A 12,412-nucleotide genomic window follows, 5' to 3' on the forward strand; every position below is an offset into this window, starting at 1 on the left:
ATATGAAGTATATAAATATAATCTCTGGGAGTTGGTGAAGGACAGGGTAGCCTGGTGTGCTGCAGTCCATGGGGTCGCAAAGAGTTGGACATGACTGAGTGACTGAACAATGATAAAATATTATTTCAATTGATAATGAATGTACAGTGCATAGGGGAAAGTGCGAGAAAAGTATCTTAAAAATTGGATCAAGCTTAACTAATAAAATTAGCAGTTGCAAATGTTGTTTGAGGGAAGAACATAATGATTTATGAATTAGGAAATTTTCCTCTTATGTGAAAGGAAAAAAGCAAAAGTCACAGAACATTCTCATGAGTAGACATATTTATTTATTTAGAAACTGCTTATTCTCTCTCAACCAATTTCTATTTTAAGAGTTTGTGGGGTTTCCATAATGGCTCATGGTAAAGAATCTTGCCAATGCAGGAGACATGAGTTCAATCCCTGGTCCAGGAAGATCCCAGGTGCCTCAGAGGAACTAAGGCTGGGAACCACAACCATCAAGCCTGTGCTCCACAGCCTGGGGGCCACAGCTCCTGAGCCCACGCTCTGCCACCACTGAATCCTGGGGGTCCTGGGGCCCACGCTCCAAAGCAAGAGAAGCCGCTGCAATGAGAAGGCAGGCACCACAACCAGAGTGCTCCCCACTCACCGCAACCAGAGCAAACCTGTGCAGCAGCAAGGACCCAGCACAGCCCCCACCCAAGAAAAGAGCCTGTGAAAGAACAGCTGAAGCCCACGCAGTGCTGTGCCTACCCGTCCAGTGGCCTGAGCAGTGGGCGCTGCAGGCCAGCCTTCGGGGGATCTGCGGAGTGGGCAGCGAGCTCACCTGCCCGCCTGTGGACTAGGCCAGCACCTCAGATCCAGTAGCGTTGCACTCAGCTGCTGAAGTGACCCATTCACGGTGAAGTCCTCCTTGGTCAGAACTTGCTCAACTGTCACCTGCTCTTCCCTTTTAATCTCTTCAGAATCTGCAGACGTAGAGATCAGGCACGACCTCCCATGAGTGTTCACAGGAAACGGTGCCGCACACGGGTGGAACTTCCCGGGTGAGCATTCGCCAAGTCAGACCCACCGACTGAGCTCCCTGGTTGCCGAGAATGGGTCCTCTCCAGAGTGCAGAGGAGAGTCCGTGTCACACAGACCCATGGTAAGAACTTCACATACATGCCTCTGGGAGAGGCTGGCGGTCAGCCCTGGGAGGGGTGGTCAGCTGGGAGTCTTGGCTCCGGGAAGCTGCCTGGGTCTGGTTAGTGGAGGCTCCAGGAGCGAAGCGGCTGACCAGAGGAGTGGCGGCAGCAAACTGCAGCTCAGCTCGCTGGCGAGGGTTCCTGGAGGACGCAGCAGGGACAGCAGCTGGGTTTTCAGTGGCAACGATGGCATGAGCTGCCTACAGAAGCTTCTCCCAGGTTCTCTTCGGATTCCTAGTGTAGACGCAGCCACTTTTCCTTCCGTAGATGTACTGCTCCGTTGGGAAGTAAAGGTCGGTGCTACCTAAGTGGGCCCCTGCTGCAAGGAACGTGATGACGTCTTCCTTCATTTGCTGGACATCAAGGACCCAGGATAATGTAAAAGATTCACTTCAAGTTATGACAAGAATCCAGACAGTGCCATATGGACCACTGTCTGGGTAGTGTGAGAAAAGCCTGAGAAGATGTTTTAGAGAAGCCAGATAATCTTTCTGATGAAACAAACTTGACTTTAATTCAGTTTGTAGAAATAACGCTGTGAGTTTTATTCTTTAGAGGTTTAAAATTTTTTGTAATGTCTTGGCATTTCTGAGAAACTTACAATACATGTACAAGGTTCAAGAACCTAGAAATATAAAATACTTCATGTTACATTATTCTTCCTACCACCTCCCTTCTTGTAAAGGCCCTGCTGCTTCCACAGTCAGCCACGTGTTTTTTTCCTCAGGAATCATTTCCAGAGGCTTATATTTTTTTCTAAGTATTTATTTGGCTGTGCCTGCAGTATCTTTTCCATGGGAACTCTTAGCTGTGGCATACGGGTTCTACTTTCCTGACAAGGGATTAAACTCAGGCCCTTACAATGAGAGTGCAGAGTCTTAACCCCTGGATCAGGAGAGACGGCCCAGAATGTCATTTTATGGATACACAAGCAACTATGAATATCTATTTCTTCTTCACTCCACATGTGGTGCTAATGGTAAAGAACCCACCTCCCTGTGCAGGAGACACAAGGGACTCAGATTCAATCCCTGGGTCCAGAAGATCCTCTGGAGCAGGAAATGGCAACCCCCTCTAGTATCCATGCCTGGAGAATCGCCATGGGCAGAGGAGCCCAGTGGGCTACAGTCCATAGTGTCAAAAGTGTGGGACATGACTGAGTGACTGAGCACAACCACATTTAAAACCATACATGGTCGCATACTGTGCACAATGTTTTACGTATCTTGCTTATATTCAGCTGACACTATCTTGGGGAATATTCTCTCTTGGGACACTATTTTCCACAAATCAGTCCACTGAATAGATGATGTACTATAATACGCTTTACTGGTCCACATTGGAATAAACACTAATATAAAATGACATCTTGACATCACAATAAACAATGTAATGCATAACCTTAGCCTAATTTATTCCATTGCAGGAAAATGTATCAATTTCTAATGCATTAGGAATTTCTACAAATGTAACGGATTTGTAGCATGAAGTATTTCCAACTGAAATACAGCATCTGATAGGATGTTGCTCATAAACTAGCACGTTGCTGGATTCCCCCACCCCCACCCCCCTGAGGAGCTATGCAATGATCATTTCTCTTTCCTAAGACTCGACCTCTCCTCTCCCAGATTTCTCCCTGGTCTGTTTTTAAAAACATTCTCCAACCTCTTCTACCCTTGTGACTTCTCTATAATCTGCTCCTCTTCTTAGCACTGTCCTTCATTCTCACGCCCTCATTGCCTGGCCTGGTCTCTACCTGCCATCTCAACATTGCCCATCATTGCTCCACCCACTCCCCTGGAGATGGTATCAATACAGCCAGATAGATGGTTGAGTATAGAAAAATGGTTCATGGATGATATTGAATCACTGAGCCTGGATGAGAAGGAGACATCCACAGGGGAGTCTAAGGTAGCTGGGGAAGAAGGAGAATTTAGGTTTTATCTGTGGTCTTCATTCAGGGGAAGATGCTACAGGGCCCACCAGGGAAGAAGAAGCCAGAGTCAGAGGTAAATACTTGGGAGGTGGTGTCCAGAAATTCCAGCAGGAACTCTGGAGAGAAGAGTGAGGGAGAGCGCCTGCTGTGAGGCTGCTGTGAGTGTTGGGCAGGGACACACACGGGGCAGCAGAGAAAGGAGCAGGAAGGTGATAACAGGCTTCCCAAGGGAGGGAGGGTGTCATGGTGATAGTGATGTGCACAGAGTTACACATGTCACGGAGATGAGGGAGGATGGAAAAGAGCCAGTGAGAGGGGAGGGCGGATGCAACTAATACATCCTGTACGCTGTTTCCTGAGAGGCCAAGAGCAGAGGCCAAGAGAGAGGCTGAGCCAGAGCACAGGACACAATGAAGGAGACATCAGTTCAGTTCAGTTGCTCAGTCCTGTCTGACTCTTTGCGACCCCATGAATCGCAGCATGCCAGGCCTCCCTGTCCATCACCAACTCCCGGAGTTCACTGACACTCACATCCATCGAGTCAGTGATGCCATCCAGCCATCTCATCCTCTGTGGTCCCCTTCTCCTGCCCCCAATCCCTCCCAGCATCAGGGTCTTTTCCAATGAGTCAACTCTTCACATGACATAAACATAAAAGTTGATAAATAAAAACATAGGTGTTCAAGTCAAGATTTTGATAAAACGCTCTTTTAAGGAATACAATTGGGATTTTAAGGAACTCCTTTTAAGGAATATAGAAATAAAATTGCAGGTGAGATATTAACTGTTAGATGATGATTCACAAGAATGACTCCCCTGCCTAAAGAGTGACACCATCAGAAGCAATTCTGTGCAGAGGTGAGCAGGGAGATGGCACAGCACAGTGGTGGAGACACGTGCTCGATGGAGATGCTGGGCCTTCACGGGAGGAGGGGGTTCCTGTAGACCCCACACGCCAGTGTGCCGAGAACATCGAGCAGGAGTTACTTGAGCCATTGAGGGTCACTGTACTTGAAGGGGTTTTTGTTTACACATAATTTTATTTCTTTTTGGCTGCCCTGGGTCTTCTTTGCTGCCTGCAGGCTCTCTCCACTTGTAGCGAGCAGGGCCTGTGCTCTAGTTGGGTGGTTGGGCTTCCCGCTTTGGTGGCTCCTCTTGCTGTGGAGCGCTGGGCTCTAGGATGCCTGGGCTCAGTCTTTGCGGTGTACAGACTTAATTTCTCTGTGGCATGTGGGATCTTCTGGGGACCAGAGATTGAACCGGTGTTCCCTGCCCTGCAAGTAGATTCTTAACCACTGGACCACCAGGGAAGCCCCTGTACTTGAAGTTTTCATTGGAGCTACCTAAAACATGATAAAAGTGACCTCAGCAAAAGGGGGAAGGAGCAGTGAGCGTACGGCCTGCCTTCCACCAAAGAGAGCCTGCTGGGTTTGCACAGACCCCTTTCCGTTTCTGAATCGCAGTTGTCATTTACTCACTTCCTCTTTCTCCACCTGAAACCCACACATCTCTTAAATTCTCCAAGCAATCTTCCTGGTGGCTTTCTTCCATGGAAGTAGAATTTCTAGGCAAAAGATTCTATGCAATCTTTCTATGTGAATATCAGAAGAAGGTGAACATTTTGTTTGAGGTTATGGTTCTGGAAATTCAGAATTAAATATGTTTCAGCTCACATTGGCCAAACCTGCTGTACCTGGCCTTAGCCTCCTGTATTTTAGCTGGCTCCCTGGTGTCATTAAGGTCCTGGGATCCCTCTAGCCCCTCAACTACTGCATCCAGCTCCTACGGCATGGCAAAAAAAAAAAAAAAAAAAAAGCTCTCTGGTACCATTAAGATCCCTATTGATTGCAGATCCTGTGATCTTGCTGGTGCCTTGACTTACTGCAGCTTCCTAAGTCCTTACCTAGGATTTGTTGGCATAAAGTTCAACCAGGAAAAACAGAAAACAAAACCTGTTTTAGTGTGTCTCTTGATATTTGGTTTTGTTTTTACATTTGCAAGAGCAAAACAGAGAAAATGAAGCAAAAGATACTTTCAAACATATATGGTTAACTGATTTAGAATTACTGATTCAAAGGGTGTCTGTAAAAATAAAATGTGACTTCCACTTCCAGCTTTAAGAGGAACAGTATCTGAACTTCCTCACCTGGCACTGGTAATTAGAAAGCTGAACAAAATATTGGGAACAACTGTTTTCAGATCCTGGACAGCAGGCCATGCAGGACTAAATTCCTAGAGTGAAGATGCATACACAAATCCATCTGATGGCTCCCGGCTGTCTGCCTTCAGGCAATTTCCATGCTGCAGGTACAGGGAGGGGAACCCAGATGCAGCCCAGCAAAGCCCTGATCTGAGAACACAGGTGAGCCAGGGAGGCACAGAAGATGATATGTGTGGGGCAGGGGATTGAAAAGAAACAGCTACTCAGACAGAAAGAATGATTCCAAGTGCCTAATGAGCCCGCTGAGTCTCTGTCATCTGATCACACACAGGTGAAATTCCACAAGGATGAGCAGGAACAACTTTTGAGGAAAGAATGATTACTGGAGATCTATGCATTGAGTGGGACTGGATGCCATGATCTTAGTTTTCTGAATGTTGAGCTTTAAGCCAACTTTTTCACTCTCCTCTTTCAATTTCATCAAGAGGCTCTTAATTCTTCTTCACTTTCTGCCATAAGGGTGGTGTCATCTGAATATCTGAAGTTGTTGATATTTCTCCTGGCAATCTTGATTTCAGCTTGTGCTTCATCCAACCCAGCGTTTCTCATGATGGACTCTGCATATAAGTTAAATAAGCACAGTGACAATATACAGCCTTGATGTACTCCTTTTCCTATTTGGAACCAGTCTGTTGTTCCATGTTCAGTTCTAACTGTGGCTTCCTACAGGTTTCTCAAGAGGCAGGTCAGGTGGTCTGGTATTCCCATTTCTTTCAGAATTCTCCACAGTTTGTTGTGATGCACACAAAGGCTTTGACATCGTCAATGTTTTTCTGGAACTCTCTTGTTTTTTTGATGATCCAGGGGATGTTGGCAATTTGATCTCTGGTTCCTCTGCCTTTTCTAAAATCACCTTGAACTTCTGGAAGTTCACGGATCATGTATTGCTGAAGCCTGGCTTGGGGAATTTTGAACATTACTAGTGTGTGAGATGAGTGCAATTGTGCGGTAGTTTGAGCACTCTTTGGCATTGCCTTTCTTTGGGATTGGAATGAAAACTGACCTTTTCCAGTCCTGTGGCCACTGCCGAGTTTTCCAAATTTGCTGGCATATTGAGTGCAGCACTTTCACAGCATCATCTTTTAGGATTTGAAATAATAGATGAAAAAATAGATGGAGAAACAGCAGAAACAGTGGCTGACTTTATTTTGGGGGGCTCCCAAATCACCACAGATGGTGATTGCAGCCAGGAAATTAAAAGATGCTTATTCCTTGGAAGGAAAGTTGTGACCATCTTAGATAGCATATTAAAAAGCAGAGACAGTACTTTGCCAACAAAAGTCCATCAAAGCTATGGTTTTTCCAGTAGTCATGTATGGATGTGATAGTTGGACTATAAAGAAAGCTTAGCACAGAAGTATAGATGCTTTTGAACTGTGGTGTTGGAGAAGATGCTTGAGAGTTCCTTGGACTGCAAGGAGGTCCAACCAGTGAATCCTAAAGGAGATCAGCCTTGGGTGTTTATTGGAAGGACTGATGCTGAAGCTGAAACTCCAAAACTTTGGCCACCTGATGTGAAGAGCTGACACATTAGAAAAGATCCTGATGCTGGGAAAGATTGAAGGCAGGAGGAGAAGGGGACGACAGAGGATGAGATGGTTGGATGTCATCACCAATTCAATGGACATGAGTTTGGGTGAACTCAGCGAGTTGCTGATGGACAGGGAAGGCTGGCACGCTGCGGTTCATGGGGTTGCAAAGAGTCAGACACGATGGAGCAACTGAGGTGAACTGAACTGAATGCATTGAATAATGTCCAACATTCATGTGGGGCTGAGAATCCTCAGCAGCCAGAGTGAAGGAACCTCCTTGAATATGTAGGGCATTCAACTGAGACAGAAAATGCATGTATTAGAGCTGAAACTAAAAAAAAAAAAAAAAAGAGAGAGAGAGAGATGAAACTAATCACAAGCCTTAAAATAAAGGGCACATAGAATTGTACTAACAAACCTTAGCAATAATCGTCAAAAGTATCTGTTATAAAAGTAATCATTTCCTACTAGGAAAAAGCAAAGTGAACACTTTCAGAAAACATACAAAGAAAACAAACCAAAAGACATTTCTATCACCCAGGAAACTTCAAGACACTTAGGAGTCCTGTGTCAGACAGCAGGTCTGATGTATATTTCATATTATCTCATACCCATCCACAAAATGAATATAAACCCCTTTATATACACTGCAAATATGCTAGAATATTCAAGAAATGGACTACTTTCTGGAAAAATATGAATTCTCAAGACCAATATTTAAAGCAGCTATAAGAAAAGAAAAATAAGCAAGGAAGGCTATAAAATAAATTTTTTCAAGAATTACTTCTGAAAATCATGTGAAGGCTATGCAAGCAAAGAACAACTGACTACAAAAGCACCACATAATTTTAGAGAATCAAGAATAGAGGAACAGAAGAAATCTGTATTTTGTGAACATAATTTAACCCTGATAGGAGTCGGACACAACTGAGTGATTTCACTTTCACTTTTCACTTTCATGCATTGGAGAAGGAAATGGCAACCCCCTCCAGTGTTCCTGCCTGGAGAATCCCAGGGATGGAGAAGCCTGGTGGGCTGCCGTCTATGGGGTTGCACAGAGTCGAAGCAACTTAGCAGCAGCAGCAGCATGAGAACTTGACATAAGTGACATAAAACAAAACGACACACCAGTTTTACCTACTATTCTTGGTCTCCTAATCCATTAAATGCTAATTAATGATATATGAATCATTGCAGAGAAATGCTCCACCTCTAAAAAAACTTAGGTTTCCTCACAATTTTTGTTCCTTTAAAATAAGTCAAGCTGTACAGTCTAAGAAGTGCTTGCTCCAGAAGATGTGGAATATATATACAATGGAAAATTACTCAGTCATAAAATCAAATGAAATAATGCCATTTGCAGCAACATGGATGAACATGGTGATTTCACTTTAAGTGAAGTAAGTCAGACAGAAAGAGACAAGCATCGTATGACATCACACATGTGGAATATTGAAGAATGATACAGATGAACTTATTTACAAAGCAGAGGTAGAGTCACAGACATAGAAAACACGCTTATGGTTACCAAAGAGGACACGGGGGTGTGGGGAGAGGTGAGTCAGGAGTTTGGGGTCAGTATGCACACACTGCTGTGTGTACACCAGGTGACATAAGGAGCTGCTGTGTAGTGAGGGAGCTGTACTCAGTATCTTGTGATGACCTGTAACGGGAAAGAATCTGGAAGAATATATAGTTGCTCAGTCGTGTCCAGCTCTTTGGGACTCCAGGGCCTGTACCTGCCAGGCTCCTCTCAAAGGACGGGATCACAAGGAGCTGGGCACAACAGAGGGACTAACCACACAAGTCCTACTCTTCTCGTTCTCAGCCAACTTGGAGAAAGACATGACGCCTTGCAGTGCTGCGGTAAAGTTTTCTCTAAGATGCCTGCCCTGTAGGGAACAATTTGAACATATTCTGAACTTCAGTTGTGCTTGCAAGTAATTTTGCCGGGAGAAAGAGTTGGTGAAAGAAAGCACAGCTGACCCAGGGGAAACTAACCAGGTGGGAAAACACAAAACACCGCTTAACACACAATAAACATTAAACTGATTGAGGACATTGCAGGAAGTGTCATAATTCATGCTCCATTTGTCCACACTTAATTGAGTGTGCTCAGTTAAGACACTCTGTGTCTAGAGTGTGCTGTCATTCTTGGCTAATTTAAAATATAGTGTATTAATAGGAAATTGGAGGCATAATAAGGCAAACAGATCAGGAGACGACTGTCATCGAGAAGAGAGTTGATGACTTAAAGTTCCCAAGAGGAGGGACAGGCCACGCCATTGGGCCACACGGGAAAGGACCGGCCTTGTCCGGAGAGGGAGGGAGGGGAACTCAGCACAGGGGCCTTGACTGTGACTCCTCAGGAGGGAACAGTGAGCTGGGTGCGCAGGCTCAGGACTGGCTGGTGCGCGTCATGTTAGCGGCCATCCTCGGTGTCTGGCTCTGGGTGACAAGGGAAGGGGACAGTGGCCTGGAGCGCAGCTTAAATGTCACCTCCTCAGAGACAGGTCCCTGTGTGCATCTGCAGTGGCAGCTCCCCCATGTCTCCTGCCCTTACCACCTCGGTCCTTCACGGCCCCAGGGCCGGCCCAGTCAGCAACCGCTGGGGCTCGTCACCCATCAGTCCTCTGTCCCAGGACTCCTCTCCTCCCCGTGCCCCACCCTGCCCCAGCTCCCCCATCCCGCTGTGCCGTTTCCTGCCCTTCACTCTATGGAGCTGACTCTTCTACAAGCTGTTCTGTTTATTCCTTGTCTCCCTCCACAGCGTCAGCTCTGTGGGAGCAGCAGAATCCTTTCTTTTTAAAGTATGGTGGTTTTCTGTTTTACTCTCCTCTTGAATGTCAAGGACTGTGAGGTGTCGTGGCTGGGTCCCTGCCCCCAGCACAGGCCTGGCACAGGGCACATGCGCTCTCAGCATTTGGGGAAGAACCAGCAGTGGTAAGCCTTGTTGCTGTCCCCGGGGGACTGTTAAAAACAAGACAACGGCCCCAAAGGAGTTGCTTAGTTATGAACCGTGCTAGCAAAATAGACGTAAATGCAATTTTGGCTCTTCCAGAAATGAAATCTTGAACCAGTCAGCCAGGAATCTTCTGATTATCACTAGTTAAGTCATCTGCCTGAGAAAGCTTTCCAGCCTCTAATGGAAAGTAACCTTACAGTAACCACTTGGATTCTTTGCCCAGTACAACTTCCTTGTTCCTGATCCCTTATGCCTATAAAAATCTTTTATTTTGTGCAACTCCTCAGAGGTTCTAACTGCTAAATTGGATGCTGCCTGATTCATAAATCTTTAAATAAAGGCACTAAGATTTTAAAATTTTACTCAGTTGAATTTTATTTTAATAGGGCTTATAGCTTATTTTGGAGAAGGCAATGGCACCCCACTCCAGTACTCTTGCCTGGAAAATCCCATGGATGGAGGAGCCTGGTGGGCTGCAGTCCATGTGGTCGCTAAGAGTCGGACATGACTGAGCGACTTCACTTTGATTTTTCAAATGGCAACCCACCCCAGTGTTCTTGCCTGGAGAACACTGCAGGAAGTGTCATAAGACGTATATCCCTGGGACATGCAGGAAGTGTCATATGTGACGCATATCCCTGGGACACGCATCACAAGAGGGCATGTCCCAGGGATGGGGGAGCCTGGTGGGCTGCCGTCTATGGGGCCGCACAGAGTTGGACACGACTGAAGTGACTTAGCAGCAGCATAGCTTATTTTAAGATTATATTTGGCTTTTAAGAGATTGTTATAGATTCAATTGAGCTTACTATGAACGATGTCGGATTCAGGATCTCCAAAGAAGATTTAGCTTCAGGACCAGGGACCAGGATTGATCACTCAAGAGCGTTTGTGTAGCAGAGTTTTATGACAGTGGGAAAAGGTCAGAGAAAGCTTCTGTCATGGACAGCAGAAGGGGGTGGAGAGTGCCCCCCCTTGATGGTGTTAGCAAGGGATGTATATACTTTTTAAATTAGTTACTACATTAAATCAAAAGAATGTCTCAAGTTTGTGAAAGTTTTACCAGACCCACTCCCACAATTAACATTTTAGGATAACAGGATTAGAATTTAACAGAAAGATCCTACCAGACCCATTCCCATAATATACATTCTAAGATATCAGGATTAATCAGAAGGTTTTCAGGAAGGAGAAACTGTCCTCAAGCAGGATACATTGTTGTTATATGATCCCTAGTACAGAGTTTAAGTGGCTCAGATGGTAAAGCATCTGCCTACAATGTTGGAGACCCGGGCTGGATCCCTGGCTTGGGAAGATCCCCTGGAGAAGGAAACAGCAACCCACTCCAGTACTCTTGCCTGGAAAATCCCATGGACAAAGGAGCCTGGTAGGCTACAGTCCATGGGGTTGCAGAGTCAGGCATGACCGAGCAACTTTACTTTCTTTCACAGAGTTTAAACTGAGTTGTGTAGTCATCAGTTATGGGCCTAAAGAAAGAAAGAAACAAAAACCAAAACAAAAACAAATGCTTTAAGTGACTAAGACTAAGGAATGTAGAGAAAAAAAAAAAAAGATGTTTGTCCTTTCCTCCTCCTTGAGAACTCCAGGCCCCTCTCTCCTCAGCTTCCCTCGGACTTCTTATCAACCTGCCTAGGAATTGACTCTCTCACTTTGAGTACCTCTTCAGCCTGTGAGCTCCATGAGAACATCGGGCCAGAAAGATAAAAGACCTTGAGTAAATGTTATGATGACTGAATAACTGTACAGATAAAATGACTAAACAGAGCCCATGTGAAGGTTACATTCACTGAAGATTAGCTTTTTCTTCCTCCTCCCTCCCTCTTTCCAGAACAGAAGTTCAAGGGACCTTATATCACCCTCACCTCATATGGAACTCCAGTGGTCTGGGTGATTTTTATCTTTTCTCTATTTGTACACTGGAAGATATTTCATGACTGTACCCCTCAAAACTGAGAAAATTACTACTTGAGGGGCAGGGACCCTCCATGTTGTCTAAGTCAAAAGAGAACAATATGTGAACACAGAATATTGGGATGACTTGGCCCCTGAGAAGCTGGAAGGAGGGAGACAAAGGCAGAGGGGTGTTGTTTCCACCTCCCTCCTCCCAACATGACACATTTGTCCCTCTTTTTACTTAATCAATCTGATTCTGATTATCTGGAGATTGACATGTCTGCTGGTAGATGGTATGGTCTTAGGTCACAGCATTAAAGGCCACCAGACATCAGTTCTGAGCTGTTTGCAAGACCTAGAACAAGTCTTCAGCATCTTAGATCTGCTGTTTTTAACCCTAAGCATTGATAGCGGTACCACCTATGTGAGGGTCCAGAGTAGAGGCATCGGCACTTGGGATTGGTCACTGGAAAAGGCTGCAACCCTGTGAAGGCTGCCCCTAGAACCCCAGCCGGAACATGAGTGGTACATGGAATATCTGGATGAAGCAGTGAAGATGTCAGCAAGAGACACTCAGTTGGTGCCAGGACAGCATTGAATTAGAGCACTGGGCTTTTCTCCACTCACTTCCAGAGGGTCAGGCCCTATTGCCAC

The 12,412-nt window shown here is 45.5% G+C and overlaps 1 pseudogene; it reads right to left on the reverse strand.

Moving 5' to 3' along the window:
• Positions 1 to 296: 296 nt before the first annotated feature.
• LOC112442584 (small ribosomal subunit protein uS2-like) lies at positions 297 to 1,872 on the reverse strand (annotated as a pseudogene).
• Positions 1,873 to 12,412: the final 10,540 nt, after the last annotated feature.

Source organism: Bos taurus, chromosome 19 (genome assembly GCF_002263795.3).
Source record: "Bos taurus isolate L1 Dominette 01449 registration number 42190680 breed Hereford chromosome 19, ARS-UCD2.0, whole genome shotgun sequence".
NCBI lineage: Eukaryota > Metazoa > Chordata > Mammalia > Artiodactyla > Bovidae > Bos > Bos taurus.